Raw genomic sequence first — 15,708 nt, 5'->3', positions numbered from 1 at the left:
CATTTCCTCATGGTGTTACTGGCATAGTGGTGGCCGTCCTTGACGTGTTGTGAGAATTCTGGCATAATTGGGGAAAAACCATCATATACTTTAGGACACCCCTTGTATTAGATGCTAACAGTAAATAAGTATGCAAGGAAGAATCTGTTTGTCTGAGTGCTTGTTGAAAAGTGTGGAAATGTACCTTTTTAGGGGTACAATGGTGCAGGGTCACCCTCTCATCCACGGGTTCCAAAGACTAACAAAAAGAGATTGGCACTGGAGTTGAAATAAAATAACAAGTTTATTAATCACTCATGTGTGGGACCACATCCACACAGCACTCTCAAGTGTTACAGGGGGTAGTACACGGAATTTACAAACCATCGTCCATTTTATACCTTTTAGTTGCAATGTAATCATGTGAACAGAAATGGAAAGAACAAGTTTAGAAATAGCTATCAGCAAACAAGTGCAGGTGGATGACTACGTGGTCTGCAAAGTGGGAGGGGGGGAGCAGGAATGCTTATGGCAGCAGTAAATTGTCAACAGTTAACATCTGAGACCAGGTGCACTGGCAGCTGCAAACCCCCAGCACATACACTGCTTAGCCTTGTCAGGAGGTCAACTAAAATAGATAACACAAGCAGAGTCAAAAGACGAGCAGCAGAGGACAGAAGAATTACGAAGGAAACAAAAAAGACACCACAGCCAAAATGGCTGTAGCTTATGCTAAGTAAAATATTACACGTTTCCACAAAAGGACACGCTGAAGTTTTGGGACCAATATGTATTTACTTATAATTTTAATCTATTTTTTAGGAGGGCAGAATCGGAATTTGCCAAGCAGGGTGATGGTAAGTTCCAATTCTATTAAGGACACGGAGGCGAGGATTATGCTTTATCCTTTCTTAGCTTTATTTAACATTTTCACACAGCAGCCAGTAACATGGGACAAAAAATGTTTTCCTCATGAACACAGACAAAACTACAACCAGGGAGGCATACAGTCCATAGTCCTTCCTCCATGTCTAGCACTTTGGGTACTAAGACCCCTGCTTGTCCTTCTTCGTCCTCTTTCTTCGCGCAGAAATACGCTCAATCTTCACTGGTCTTGCTTGGAACCATCATTCCCTAAAAAGACTATAACGCGATCAGGAACTGAGAAGACACAAAGGACTTTGACCAGAAAACAAAACAATGATCTAAGTACTAAGGTACAAACCATTACGATCAAACATCAGCCAACCCGCAAAGATGCTTGCTTACCCAGGTACGATGTACCCCCCCCAAAAAGCACAAAAGAAGTTACTTACTGCCATACGGGCGGGTTCGCACCAACGTGCTTTGGATGGGATAATCCTCGCCTCTGTGTCCTTAATAGAATTGGAACTTACCGTCCCCCTGCTTGGCAAATTCCGATTCTATGGCAGGACCGGAGGCTTCAGTTTATGCTAGTTTAAAGCTTACTCACCACCAACTGAGCCACATTCACCACCGGTTTAAAATAAAACCGCTTAAAAGTGGAATCTGAAGACCAAACTGCTGCCTGCATCAAATCCTCTAGGCGCGCTCCTAACGCAAATGCCTTAGAGGCCATGGCTCCTCTAGTAGAATGAGCACCAAACTGCTTTGTATCCATGCCCGCTTCATTCATGACCCAGCGCACCCATCTCGCAATTGTAGGCGACTATACCGCTTTGTGCGGTTTCCTGAGTGCAATCAAAAGTTGTTGTTCGCCCGGAGGACGAAGTTCTAGGGTCAAGTCCTCATAGGTTTTAAGACAATCCACCACACATAACTTTGGAGTATCCTGAAAAGCCGGATATGACACTACGCGAGTGTGTGACTTAGTACGGCGTCCGATTGTGAAGACCACTCCCTCTGGCGAGAAGGTCCTTTCCGAAATGTCCAACGCTCGGACATCCGAAACTCGCCTGCAGGAGATCAGACATAGCAGCATAGCTAACTTTGCTGACAATTTCTTCAACGAGAGATATCTATTCAGCTGCCAAGACAAAACGAGGTTTAAAACCAAGTTGACATCCCAAAGGGACGAATATCGAGGTTCCGGAGGTAACGACAACCGGATACCCTGCAAACGTCTACAGACCAAAGGATTCTCCCCAACTGGCTTTCCATCAAGCGGGGAATGCCCTGCTGAAATTGCTGAGCGAACCGCATTAATAGAGCGGTATGCCAAGCCATCCGAAGCCAATTCAGCCAGAAAGTTCAGGATGTGAACAACATCCGCGACCACGGGATCCAAATCCCTTCGAACACACCAACGAAGCCACCGAGTCCAAGCAGACCTATACTGCTTCGTGGTGCTGTCGGCCCAAGCCTTGGATACGAAGGACGCAGCTGGCTCCGAAAGACCTGGCATCGACCAACGGCGCCGGAATGGCGCCACGCCATGAGGTGGAGCTGACCCTGCGCGGTTAGATGGTGACACATCACCTCCGGATTCAGAAGGAGGTGAGGAAACTGGGGGAGTAGGATTGGAAAATCCCAAGAAAGTTCCAGAAGAATCTGAAACGAAACTTGAGACCTCCAACAATGTGTCACCATGACCACCTCTGCCCCCTGCCGCCGCCCTTGTGATCATCGAGAATGGGGGAACGCGTACTCGACTTCCGCGGTCCAATCCTGCAGGAAGGCATCCGTGGCCACTGCCATTGGATCCGGCCTCCAACTGAAGAACCTGGGCACCTGATTGTCCAGACGGGAGGCAAAAAGTTCCACCGAGAATGGACCCCAAAGGGATTGAATCCACTGGAACATCTTTGGGTCTAACTTCCATAAACTGGAATCGTACAAGTTGCGTGAATGCCAATCTGCGACCTGATTGGTCTGCCCCGGAAGATATTCCGCTGTGACCGAAATGTGATGATCCAGACAGAAGGTCCAGAAGTCTTTCGCCAGCTCGCGAACCTCCCAAACGATTGACGTACCGGACAGCGGAAACGTTGTCCATTTTGAGCAGGACACAGGATTGCACCCTCTCCTTGGTCCAGCAACGGTCTGCGAAAGAACCCGGTAAGAGTTCTAGTCAGTTGATGTGGAGGCCCTGCTCATCCGCCAACCACACTCCACTTGTGGAAAAATCTGCCCCAGCCCGAACGATTGGCGTCTGATTCTATGACCAGGTCTGGAACCAAGCCGAAAATTGCTCGCCCGTTCCAGGCCCCCATGTGAGACAACCACCAAGTAATTTCCTCTCTGGCTTCTTCCGAAAGAGGAACCATGTGATCGTACGATCTCCCCCTTCGTAGGTGAAACGCCTTGAGACGTTGGAGGGCCCGATAATGAAGAGGGCCCGGAAAGATCGCCTGAATTGAAGAAGAGAGCAGGCCCACCACACGGGCCAGATGGCGTAGAGAAACGTGGGACTTCGCAAGTGTTTGGCGCAACTCATGGCGAATCTTCGCCATTTTCCGAGAGGGAAGGCTCAGGGTCGCTTGGACAGAGTCGATCACAAACCCTAGGCCTTGCAACAGGTTTACCGTCTGCTGGAGATGAGAGGCCAAAACCCGAGGGCATCGTGCCATGAGCAACAGATCGTCCAAATACAAGATCATCCGGATGCCCTGAGCCCGGAGGAATTCCACCGCTGGGTGCAGCACCTCGGTGGAACACCACGGAGCCGAGGACAGACCGAATGGAAGAGCGGTGAATTCGAACACCAAGTCCTTCCAGCAGAACTGCAAAAACCGACGATGCGGTGGATGGAAAGGTACAACCAGATAAGCGTCCTTCAGGTCGAGGCGCACCATCCAATCGGCCGAAAGGAGAATGTCATGGAGGAGATGAATCACCTCCATTTGAAATGACGAAACACCAACCAGCCGCTGAAGTCCTTGAGATTGATGACAGGACAAAGGCCACCGTCGGTCTTGTCCACCAAGAAAATATTGCTTAGAAAACCACGGGGGTGAAGCGTTGATCGACGAACGGCTCCTTTGCGGAGCAGCTCGGAAACCTCTTCGTCGATCAACAAGTCGTGGGCATTGAAAGAAATCGGGCGAGGTCGAACCTCTTGACAAGGATCCCCGTGAAACTCTATATGAAAACCTTGCACCGTTTGTAGAACCCATGCGCATCTGAAGTTATTTGCTCCCAAGCTAAACGCCCTCCAATGCGCACAGGAATCTCCTGTAAGAGATTTACCGTCGGAGTTGCCACCAGAGTTGGCTCGGAATCCTCCACGTCCTCGGAATCTTTGTCCACGTGTGGGGTAGAAGTTGTTGTAGTTTGCGGACGTATTGTATTGCCCGCGGCCAGAGCCTTGTCCCCGGCCTGAGGATTGTTGTGAGCTGCGGTGGGAAAGCGGCCCCTGCCTTGCCCGGCCCCACGGAAAAACCTGCTGGCTAAAGACCTTCTTTATACTAGTCTGGGCCTTGTCCAGGGAAGTGAAAGTTGCTACAAACTTCCCCAATTCTTTTATAAAGGGGTCACCGAAAAGGCCTCCCTGCGCCACGGCCTCCGCCTCCGAGGAGGCTAGATCGCCCAACTTTGCATCTAGTTTAATCAACCGAGATCTCCTACGCTCTATGGACAACGCACAATTTGCGTTGCCCATAAATATAATGGCACGTTGGGCCCAATTAGAGAGCACCTCCGGGGAAATGGGGGTCCCCGAAACCTTCGCCTCCTCGGCCATGTCGAGTATTTTCGTCATGGGCCCGATGGCATCCAGTAACTTATCCTGACAGGATCGCCAGGACCTATCAATGCCTTTCCTGGGTTCCTTTGTGAACTTTGCCATAAATGGGGCCATTTTCGGATCGAGGACCAGGGTACAAGCAATCTTATTCTCCAAAGAAGGTCTGGGGCACTCAGCCTGCAGGCAACCTCGAGCTTCCTTCTCCTAAGGTTTCCGCAACCTATTAGCCACAAACCTGGCCACCTTATCACCAGGGACCCAAGCCGCCGGACGAGGGTGCATAATCTCGTCGGGGTTGAGCATGTCAGAATCCTTCTGTGCGGTAGCGTGTGAGGTGGATGGAGTAGCTGACGGGAGCCAAAGCCGTGAAGACCCCGCCTCGTCGTCTGTATCCCCCTGTGTGCCATCATCATCGGTCGCAGGGGAAGGGGGATCCAGGGGTTAGTTTAGGGCGTCTGGGGGAGGGGGAACAGAGGAAGACCCTGAAACCACAAACGCCGACCTAAAGCATGCAAAAGCGTCCACATCCACCCCTTCAGGGCGCTGTTTTTTAGGTGACGGAGGGTTCTCCTCAGACTGCTGACACGTCCCCCCAGGAGGATCTGTCCGCGCCGCCGCAATCTTATCGCACTCCTTGACTATTCTCTCCGACAGGCGCTGCTCCATTGGTCCAACCACCTCATTGACCACCCTATAAATGAAGGTATCCACCGCCTCAAAGAACTAGTCGTCCCAAGGTAAGTAACCATGTGATTCTTCATCATAATACTCCGACTGATCCGCCATGATCAGCGTCAATATCTTACAACCAACTGGGAAAAAACTCCACACCAAGAGTACAGCACAAAGATCAATAAGGGCACCAGAACCCTTCCAATATGGGTAGACTGGGTAGCTGCATAACTAATGGGTAACCAAAGGATTACTATAGGGGCAGCACTCACCCCGAACGCGCACGACCCTCAGCAGAAGCCGACCAGGCCAACTACCTCCCAATGCGCGTTCCGCGAGATGCGAGAGGTTTTATAGGTGCGCGGCAACGCGCGAAAAGAAACCAACGGGCTTAGTCCTTTTTACACAAGCTCCGTCGAGCGCGTCTCCAAAGCGTATGGAAACGCTTCACTCCAGACCCCCGCCGGGGCGTTCAATAGAAAAGCAGGGAAATACAGCCCGATTGGGCGTCAAGGTGAGGCAGCAGGGACAAGCTCTGGCTCAATGCTCATGCTGCGCGACTCCTGACTAAGGAGCGACGCCGCGAGAGCAATGAGGGGGCCGAGTCCCTCTAGCGGCGCACTTCCAGCACCGCAACAGCAGGAGGGCGGCCGCGTGAGGAGCGGAATGAACACTCCCGCGGCTGGTTACCTGCAAGACAAAAAGAAAGCCCTAGCTAGCGCTGTACAACAATGCCCACACAAATAGAATAAAAAATGAAGCACAAAAATCACCCAAGGCAATAAAGAACTGGAAAGAAAATATTGGAGCACTTAACTGTCGCCTAAGCAGCGAAGAGGACGAAGGACAAGCAGGGGTCTTAGTACCCAAAGTGCTAGACATGGAGTAAGGACTATGGACTGTATGCCTCCCTGGTTGTAGGGAGTTGTAGTTTTGTCTGTGTTCATGAGAAAAACATTTTTTTTGTCCCATGTTACTGGCTGCTGTGTGAAAATGTTAAATAAAGCGAAGAAAGGATAAAGCATAATCTGAAGCCTCCGGTCCTGCCATAGAATTACAGTTGTTCATGTATTTGGCAAGCTCTTGCTTAGATTATTCGCTCATTCATTCAAAATGAAAGTGTTTATTTTTTGGTAAAACGTTTAACTTCAGAAACAGGCAAGCCGAGGTTTCTAATAGAAATCATTGCATTTCTACAACATATTTATAGCTGATGCTTGATGAATAAACTGTGGCAAGTTTGGCTGGCTTGCTGCTGGTTTTGGGACCTTGGTATCAGAGGTCACTTCTGCTATAATTATTATTTCATTACTTGTTACATTTCATCATGTGTGTTGATAAAGGTTTCTAGTACGTTATCTTTAATAATCTTTATTCAGCAAACAATGCCATAAAGGTTCACACCAATAAACATCAAAATCATTGAAGTGGTCAATAAAAAAACAGTTACAAACATTTCATAAATAGCATATAGCATGTAAACATTTACAGCTATAAAATGATCTCTTAGAAAAGAATTTCCTTCAACCAGTCAGCTAAAAAGTCCAGATTCAAATTGGGGAATTAAGCTGCACATTGAAATTAAATCCACTGAATTACACTATAAGATTTAGCCGTTAATTATCCATTGGCCAATAATAATTGACCAGCGCATCAATTTATGGTCATGCAGTACAAAGTTCATACCACTGCACTTTTCTGTCGAGATCTCCACTTACCCATCAAAAACGAGACTGCAAATACAATCTGAGGTGCTGTATTAGATCTAATCTACATTATGCGGCAAACTGGCAATATCCATTTCTTCCTAAGCACATGATAGTGATGGCAAAAAATAAAATATGATCAATGTATTCCTTTACCTGGGGGCAAAAAGGATAAGTCGTTTCGGGATCATTGGAGGATTTTTGCCATTTGCATTGAAGGTAAGCATTGCAAAAGTCCCAATACGAAATTTAATGTACAGACTTTTTGCTAGTGGGGGCTCAATAGCTTCCTAATACTCTTTAAGAGAGTAAACATCTTTAAACTCTAGGAGGGCTAGAGTCAGAGTGCCCACCCTCCTGCTCCTACACATTTCTCTATCTACATACCTCCAATAGATACCCTTAAATACAGTCATCAGCACTCTGATGGAAGTTTCTGCGTTTGCCCCCAGTTGTTCACTCCCAAGCTCGATCTGACAAGTTTTAATGTACCCAAACCAGGGGATCCTAGTAGCTCCTGGATGCCTTCTTGGCACCTCCAGTCCCATCTGATATGGCACCAACTCCACAGGATTCAAAGCCTCCACTACAGCAATGATCACAATGTGGATGATTGGTCTATGCCCAAGATCCAATTACGAAGTGGGGTACTAGAATGAAGACGACTAGTCATGGATCGTAGAAAATGATTCTCCACCAATTCCAAATCAATAACGTTTCCATGGGCCCAGAGTTCTAACATATAATGATGAACCCCCCTCCCCAAGTGTTTGGAGATTATAAACAGGCATGGCTGGGGATAGAGGTCGAAAACTGATACCCTGAGAGCCCCTCGTAATACCTCCTGCGTAGTGCTCTAGCTTAAGCTTACTCTTTTGGTGCGGATCAACCAAAATGCCCCATAAGAGTAAACCTCAAGTATTCAAAGGTGCAAACTCTCTCCAGGGGGACACCATTGAGGGACAGATGTGGGCAGGCTGTATGGCAAAGATTCAAAACCATGTAGTTGGTCTTTTGTTGGTTGATTTCGAGCTCTCCCTGCCATCAGAAATCACCAAACTGGTCCAACAGATTTTGAATGCCTATAGGGATTTGGTCACCAGTAGGGTATCGTCCACAAACAGGAGCGCCGGGACATTCCTGTTCGCTAAACTCTGGGCATCATTATTACATGCCTCTAAATGGGCCACCAGGTCATTGATGTAGAGTAGGGACAAGGTCTGGGCAAGAACACAACCCTGCCTTAATCCCCATATAACCGGGATGGGTGTTGTCAGTTTCCCGAGGGTGCAATACCTAACTTGTGCATAATTCTTCTGGTGCAACCTACTGTTAATATCAACAAGGTATTTTGGGGCACCCAGGTAACGTATTTCCAATAAATAAGTTGTAATTGAAATACTTGGTCGATAGTGCTTGTCCCTGCCCTGAACCCTGCTTGTAGAGGAGTTAGTAAACCCACATCCTTAATCCATTCATTCAGCCTGTACAGAAATATCCAACTAAAAAGCTTCTGCAAGCTATCAATGAGGGTGACTGGCCGATAGTTGGATGGTAGGGACCTTGAGCCTTTCATCTAGAGTGGTATAATCTCGGCCCCTGCCCATGTCAGAGGAGTTGGCAGCCCTTCTAGGATGCGGTTGAAGTACATGGCAAAGTAGGCGCCCCAGATTTCCTTGTTCGTTTTAAACAGGTGGTCCCTTTCTATTTGGTGGTGGACCCTTTCTGCAATCAAGGCAGGTAAAAGTGATCAATGCATGATACGACAGACATTTTAGCATTCAGCGGGGCAGCAGGTTCCGAATGCCTACCAGCCAATATTTGCCAAAACAGATGATAATCTTTCTCTTTTACTGACTTGAACAGTGCTTCCCATTTGGCCAACTCAAATGCGCACTTACCCTGGGTTATTGTGACTTTGTAAGAGGGCCTCGCTTCCTCGATTATAGATCCATTGCCACTCCTAATGTCACCCATAAGAGTTCTCCGAGCTAACCTACATGGGGCTGTTTTGGCCTCCCAAGGGAAAGACCTAGATTCTACCATAAAAGAGCTCCTTAAGGGAATAGAACATTGTATTGTGGATTGTAATGAGGTCACCCCATGTGGCAGCTACCAGAGAAAACCCCTCCCCCAGCAGGAACACTGCTTCCCGGGTGGTGGTAATAATCTCATAAATCTGCTTCTGGATGGCCAGAGTTGTGACAGTAACCCGCCACCTCAACCTATAGTGGTTACTTGAGGGTGCACACCTCCTATCAAATGGTTCATTAGTGTGTGATGACCTATTAGATCCCAGTGAGCACAGGGTGAGGTTCAGGGCATTATGGTAACTATCCTGCTGCTGAGTCACCTTCATGTCAACTACTTGGGGGCATAACCTTAAATCATCCTGAGTCTCCAACCGGGGTGGATGGGGCCTCTCCTCACAGTGCTACAGCCATCACACTCCTATACCCAGAGTACAAGTCAAAAGCAAGCTGCGACATATTAAACCGCGGGAACATCATTAAGCTGATAGATGCCATCGGGTTGTCAAATGCTGTAACCTCACAAGATATCATCTCAATTGTATTCATAGCACCAGGCCAGGGGCAAACAAATGGAACTAGGAAGGTCACTTGGCGCTCGAGTGAGGTAACGAATAGGATCCTAAGCCACACTGAAAACTTTAATCAGTGGGGCATCACTATACTTCCTGGCAGGGAACCAGGATATTCGTATGTCCTACAGAAAATCCGACCCACTGACCACCCAAGAGCAGAACAAAGAAAAGTCTACTCGGTCCTTAGGAGTGCCCGGGAAAAGACTCCTTTCCCAGACTCGGAAGATCTAAATTCACCAGAAGGCCTGTACAAATTAAAAAAGGGAATGGAACAGACCTGTTCATGGTCATGGTTGGCGGGCTCACTAAATTCAACCCGGCTGCTACGATGACAAAATAGCAGTCAAAATGAAAAGGTAACCTGCCCACTAAGGGTCTGCTCTTGGAACATTAATGGTCTATCGAACAAATTGGGAGAAGAATCGACTATCACTTACCTTCGGTCATTCGAGATCATACTATTACAAGAGACATGGCTGACAGAGGGGTTTAAAACTCACCACACACCTGCCATCAAAGCAAAATCATCAGGAAGAGGCAGCGGAGGTCTAGCGATTTTCATATCAACAAATAACGCAATCACTTCATGGGACCTCGCAAGTTCATCTTACTCTTTCCAGTCTGTGGGAATCTCCTTCAACTCCCCCCAAGGTAAGCCAAGAACCATAATCATATGTGTACATACGTCCAAACTCCGCGTCCAGGCAAAAAGCCTCAGAGGAGTTGATGGCAACAATACTAGGAATGAGATCAAGGTTTCCAAAAGCGGACTTTGTACTTTCTGGAGATTTTAATATGTGGTTAATGTCGGTGTTAGACCTGTCTGCTTCTGGGAAGACTCTAACCACCATGATTTATTTTTGTCCCCCTTAGCCTCCCAGAGTTTCTATTTTTATTTTTACATGTGTCCATCAGGAGTTTTTTTATGCTGTCAGGGGGCTAGGTGTTCCTTGGCGATGACGCCATTTTTCCCTCATCACTTGTGAGGCCTAGTCACCCCCTTGAAACCTTAGGGATCTCCAGAGACCTAAAATGGTGTCCACCAACTGTCATAACGGACACTACTGGAGGACAGGTCCATAGGATAGCATTAGAGAACCTTCTGGAATCTACTAGAGACTTCTGCAGGTCTCAGGCCAACCTATATAAGGCCAGTGACCAGCAGCCATTTTGTGCTGACCACCAGAGTAGAGGAGTGAGGCAGTGGCGAGAGGAGGTGGACACACTGAGAGTGGCTAGTTTGTCACTGAGGCTGACAGTTACTTCAGAAGATTGTTCCCCCTATTGCCTCTGACCGATCCCTCTCCCAAAGACAACAACTACTGACAAGGAAATCGAGTTACTGGAGGAAGAAGACCCTTTTATCTCAGAGCCCCAGTAAAACCACTCAGAACACCCTTAATTGGGGGTATTCCTGCCTGTCAACGCCCAGCGCTGTGCTTACCGGGTTCGTGGAGTAGCTGAAGTGGAGGCGGGTGTCTGTGGCACCCTGGCGACCTGAGGAGCGAAGGCGCCGTGTGGGGACATCCTTCCTGTGAGGCCAAAAGTGAGAGGGACTGAAGGGAAGCAGCGGCGCTGCTCCGACCGGCATCGGGACCCCGGGGGCACCGGCCGCGTCAAGTAAGGGAGGAGGCGCGTCCGCGCATGTCCAGCACCTAGACGCTTTGGTGAGGCAGGAGGGGCCTAGGTTCGAGCAGGCCCAGGAGAGTAGCGTCTACCTCGAGAGGCGAGGTTCACGCAGGCGCCGAGGAGCAGAGCGACGTGGGAGGCGGAGTGCAGGAGAGCATCGCGCATGCCCGGTGAGGTGTCGACTCATCACGGAAGAAGCTGAGGAGAACCGGCGGGACAGCCTCACACCAGGGGAGCAAGGAGCGAAGGCGCCGATCGGCAGCGAGGCTCCCCACCGCCCAGCGTTGGGAGGCGGAGGCACATCGGATAGAGAGAAGCGCACACCGTCCCTTCAAGCCCCAGTCACCAGAGTCAGTGCAACGCGCTGACTACCAAACCGGTCCCTTCGGCCCAGCGCTACACAGTGGGAGCGCGCCTGGATCAGAGAAACTCCTCAAGCCCCACAAGTAAGCCGGGTAGTGGAGGGGGAAGCGGGAGACGGCAGTGTTGAATGCCGACAAAGCCAGACAGTGGGGAAATAACCACAACAATTAACTGAACAGTTGGAGAGCCTAATTGGAGGGAAAACAAGCTAGTGAACTGGCCAATAAAGAGTAAAACCTATCCAATAACTGTGCAAAAGAGAGAAAGGTGAAAGTGGTAAAGGGAACCACAGGGTTCCTGGGCTAAAGCCCTTACAGAGTTTTGGTAGCGGAGGGAGTAGATCCTCTACCAGTTAGGTGTACCTTGCTAATATTATTGTGTCTTTCCTTCTAGTCACATTTCTGGTGGGTAATGCTGTGAGGTTCTACAACCAGGTCATTCTGTTGGGCTGAGCAGTGCTTAAGAGCTGTGGGGTAATGTACCTGCAAATGTGTCTTTAAAAACATATTACTCTGCCAGACTGTATTTTGCCTTCCTGTAAAATTATTAGTGAAGTGACTTGTGTCCTGAATAACTACAGAACCTAAATGTACCGTTGATTCTCAAATTCTGAACAGGAAAAATATTGAAGTGTGATTTGAATTTCATGTAGATGTGTAATTTGATTGTCTTTTATCCCTGACTAAAAAGTATAACAAGAAGAGCATATTATTTTTATAAAAAGGTAACGGTATTTTTCCAAACAGAGGTGTTGTGTCTTTATTTTGGTGGTTCATCACTGTGTTACTGTGGGTAAGATTTGTAAGTACTTAGCCAACGCTTGGAGTTAGCTGTAGACCACTACTGTGCCAGGCTACCATATGTAGGCTTGGGTAATCTAGGTCCAACATAATTGGTGTTTCAGCGGTGGGATAGCGGATCTGTACTTACACTTACTTATTAGTAACGCAGTGACAACCACGAGACCCCACCTGGAGTTTTCTCCCTGCGGCCCTCCTAATTTACATTTTTGGTTTTTCTAAATTGACTTCTGGCGGTGGGTGGAGGTTGACCTCAGGTCACTCTGTGGATTTCTCCTGTGTAGCATTTTATACTTCAAATAAGAATGGAGATAAATGTGGAAGAGCTAGACAATTATACTGTGAACCAATTGAAAGAATGGTGTCAGCAGCAGGGGGTGTTCTTCAAGAAAGGCGCCAGAAAAGTTGAGCTGCTGACCAGTATTCGGGCATGGGTAGAGGCTCATTCCGGGGAGGAGGTAGATCCTGAAGAGAGTGACAAGGACACTGTCCTGGAGACCACAACACTGTACCAGGCGGGAGGGGAGAACCTTGTAACAGGTCCTAGAACACCTTCTAGAGTGGGCAGTAGTGTGTCAGAGAGGGGCCTGACCGACGCCGAGTTAGAAGACAGGAGGGAGGAGAGGAGGATGAGAATAGAACTAGCCAGGATGGACATGGTGAGGGAGGAAAAGAGGTTGGAGCATGAGCGGACCATCAAAGAGATGGATTTGCAAGCCCTGAATTTACGTACCCCCAAACCAGAGGATGGTGGCAGCGATAACCAAACCAACACCAGGGAACCTAGACCGTACCTACCGAAAGACATAATGGCTTGTTATGTACCCAGTGACGACATTGCTAAATGGCTAGCCGCCTACGAGGTCTCGCTGAGGGCCCATGGGATTCTGGAAGTCCACTGGGGAGGTGGGTTATACAAATACATGCCCCCCACTGGCAGAGATACTTTGTTGGCCCTTGACCAGAGTGAACAGACCTACTATCCGGCTATGAAATTAGCGCTGCTCAAGAAGTTTGGGTTGACCCCCGAGAAATATAGACAAAAGTTCCGGGGCAGCTACAAGCTGGGCACACAAAACTGGGTAGATTTCTTGGACTACTCCAGGAAGGCCCTGGAGGGTTGGGTAAGAGGCAGCGAAGTAGGGGACTATGAGGGACTATATGACCTCATACTCAAGGAACACCTACTCGAGAAGTGTCTTCCCGAGCTAAGACAGCATCTGGTGGACAGCAAGCTGACCAGCCCCAGGAAGCTTGCTGAGGAGGCGGACATCTGGGTTAGTACCCGGGTGTCGACTAAGGGGACTGGAGGGAATTCCCAGAAGCAAGGACAGGGCGCCCCCCAGAAGAAAGAGGGAGGGGAAATTAAGAGGGAGTTCTCAAAAGGGCCACAAAATACTTCGCAAGGAAGGGGCAGAGGATTCATCCCTAGGAGTAACCCCCCTCGCAACCCTACCCCTGGCCAAAGCCAGCAGCCAAGGGTTGTTCATTGTTTTGAGTGTGGTGGTGTGGGACACTATAAAGGAGATGTGAGATGCCCAAAAAGACCACCCCCTCCCACTGGAGGAAAAGCCCCGGGAATCACTAGTGTAGTGCTCGGGGAGGAGATGCCTTTGGTTAATGGAGGGGAGCGGGCGGGTGTCACTTTAGTGTCCCTGGGAGATGGTTCCCAAGACCCAGCTGCCCTCCAATACTATTAAGTATGAGCAGTGGGTCACCATCAATGGCCGTAGAGGGGAGGCTCTGAGAGACACAGGAGCCAGTATGACTATGGTAAGGAGTCAGCTGGTGTCTCCAGAGCAGGTCATCCCAGATGTACTCCATCCCGCCGTAATGGCTGACGGCAGATTGGGCCACTACCCTGTGGCTGAGGTTCCCTTTGAGTGGGGAGGGGTTGCAGGTCCACTTCGAGTTGCCGTAAGCCCTGCCGTGCCTGTTGACTGCCTGTTAGGGAATGATATGGAGCACAATGCTTGGAGGAGGGTGGAGTACCAGACTCACTCTGCAATGCTGGGACCCCCTGACTGGACTTGTGTCAGCACAAGGTCAGCAACTGCCCGAAGGGGAAGTTTGCTTACGCTGGAGCCTGGAACAATGGCCCAGCCGGCTGCCAGAGAGGGGAAGGACAAGAGGCCGGAGGACCCTGCCTCGACATCTCCACCTCGTGAGACAGCTGGACCACCTGCGGAGGTGGATCTGGAGTCCACAGGGGAGAATGTTGCTTCCTTAGAGAACCTACCCATCCCTACTGAATGGCATGTGGAGGGAGGTCCTTCCAGGGAGGAATTCTGTGAAGCTCAGAAAGAGTGTCCTACTCTCGAGGGGCTGCGGCAACAGGCCAACGCCCAGGCAGCAGGAAACATTGAAGGGAGTTACCGGATTTACTGGGAGGATGGACTCCTCTACAGTGAGCCCAAGGCACCTGGCCATGGTTCAGCCAGAGCCTTGGTGGTCCCTCAATGTTTTAGAGCCTTTCTACTGGAACTGGCTCATGAGATACCGTTGGCAGGACATCTAGGACAGGACAAGACCTTTGCCCGGCTTGCCCCCCACTTCTATTGGCCTCGAATGAAAGTGGCGTCTGACACATACTGTCGGACGTGTGTGTCCTGCCAAGCTAGTGGGAAAACAGGAGTGAAGCTTAAAGCTCCCCTGGAACCACTGCCTGTCGTTAGCACCCCCTTTGAGAGGGTGGGCATCGACATTGTAGGGCCATTGGATCCACCAACGTCAGCTGGTCACCGGTTCATACTGGTTTTGGTGGATCATGCCACACGGTACCCAGAGGCCATACCTCTGAGGACCATCACTGCACCTGTGGTGGCAAGGGCCCTGATGGGGATCTTTACCCGAGTGGGTTTCCCCAAGGAGGTTGTGTCCGACAGGGGGACTAACTTCCTTTCAGCGTACATGCGGGCTATGTGGAAGGAGTGTGGAGTTACCTATCGGTTTACCACTCCTTATCACCCACAAACCAATGGTCTTGTGGAAAGGTTTAACAAAACCTTGAAAGGTATGATCAGGAGTCTACCTGAGAGCCTGCGGAGGAAATGGGACATCCTCCTACCCTGTCTCTTGTTTTCTTACAGGGAAGTGCCACAAAAGGGAGTGGGCTTCAGCCCCTTCGAACTTTTGTACGGGCATCCTGTACGGGGACCTCTCAGCCTGGTGAAAGACGGATGGGAACGGACTCCCAGAAAGCTTCCCCAGGACGTGGTGAGCTACATGCTGGCCTTCCGGAGCCAAATGGCTAAGTTGTGGAAGCAAGCTTCAGACAACTTGGAGGCC

At 49.4% G+C, this 15,708-nt stretch overlaps 1 protein-coding gene across 4 annotated transcripts in view; it reads left to right on the top strand.

The window, feature by feature from the left end:
- The window catches only part of KANK1 (KN motif and ankyrin repeat domains 1), a 662,175-nt gene that overhangs the window by 566,767 nt on the left and 79,700 nt on the right, over positions 1-15,708 (top strand). The window lies entirely within an intron of this gene.

The sequence above is a fragment of the Lissotriton vulgaris genome, chromosome 3_1, assembly GCF_964263255.1.
Source record: "Lissotriton vulgaris chromosome 3_1, aLisVul1.2, whole genome shotgun sequence".
In the NCBI taxonomy this organism is placed as follows: domain Eukaryota; kingdom Metazoa; phylum Chordata; class Amphibia; order Caudata; family Salamandridae; genus Lissotriton; species Lissotriton vulgaris.
Note: the sequence above shows the minus strand (reverse complement) of the source record. Positions and strands in the feature narration are given on the sequence as shown.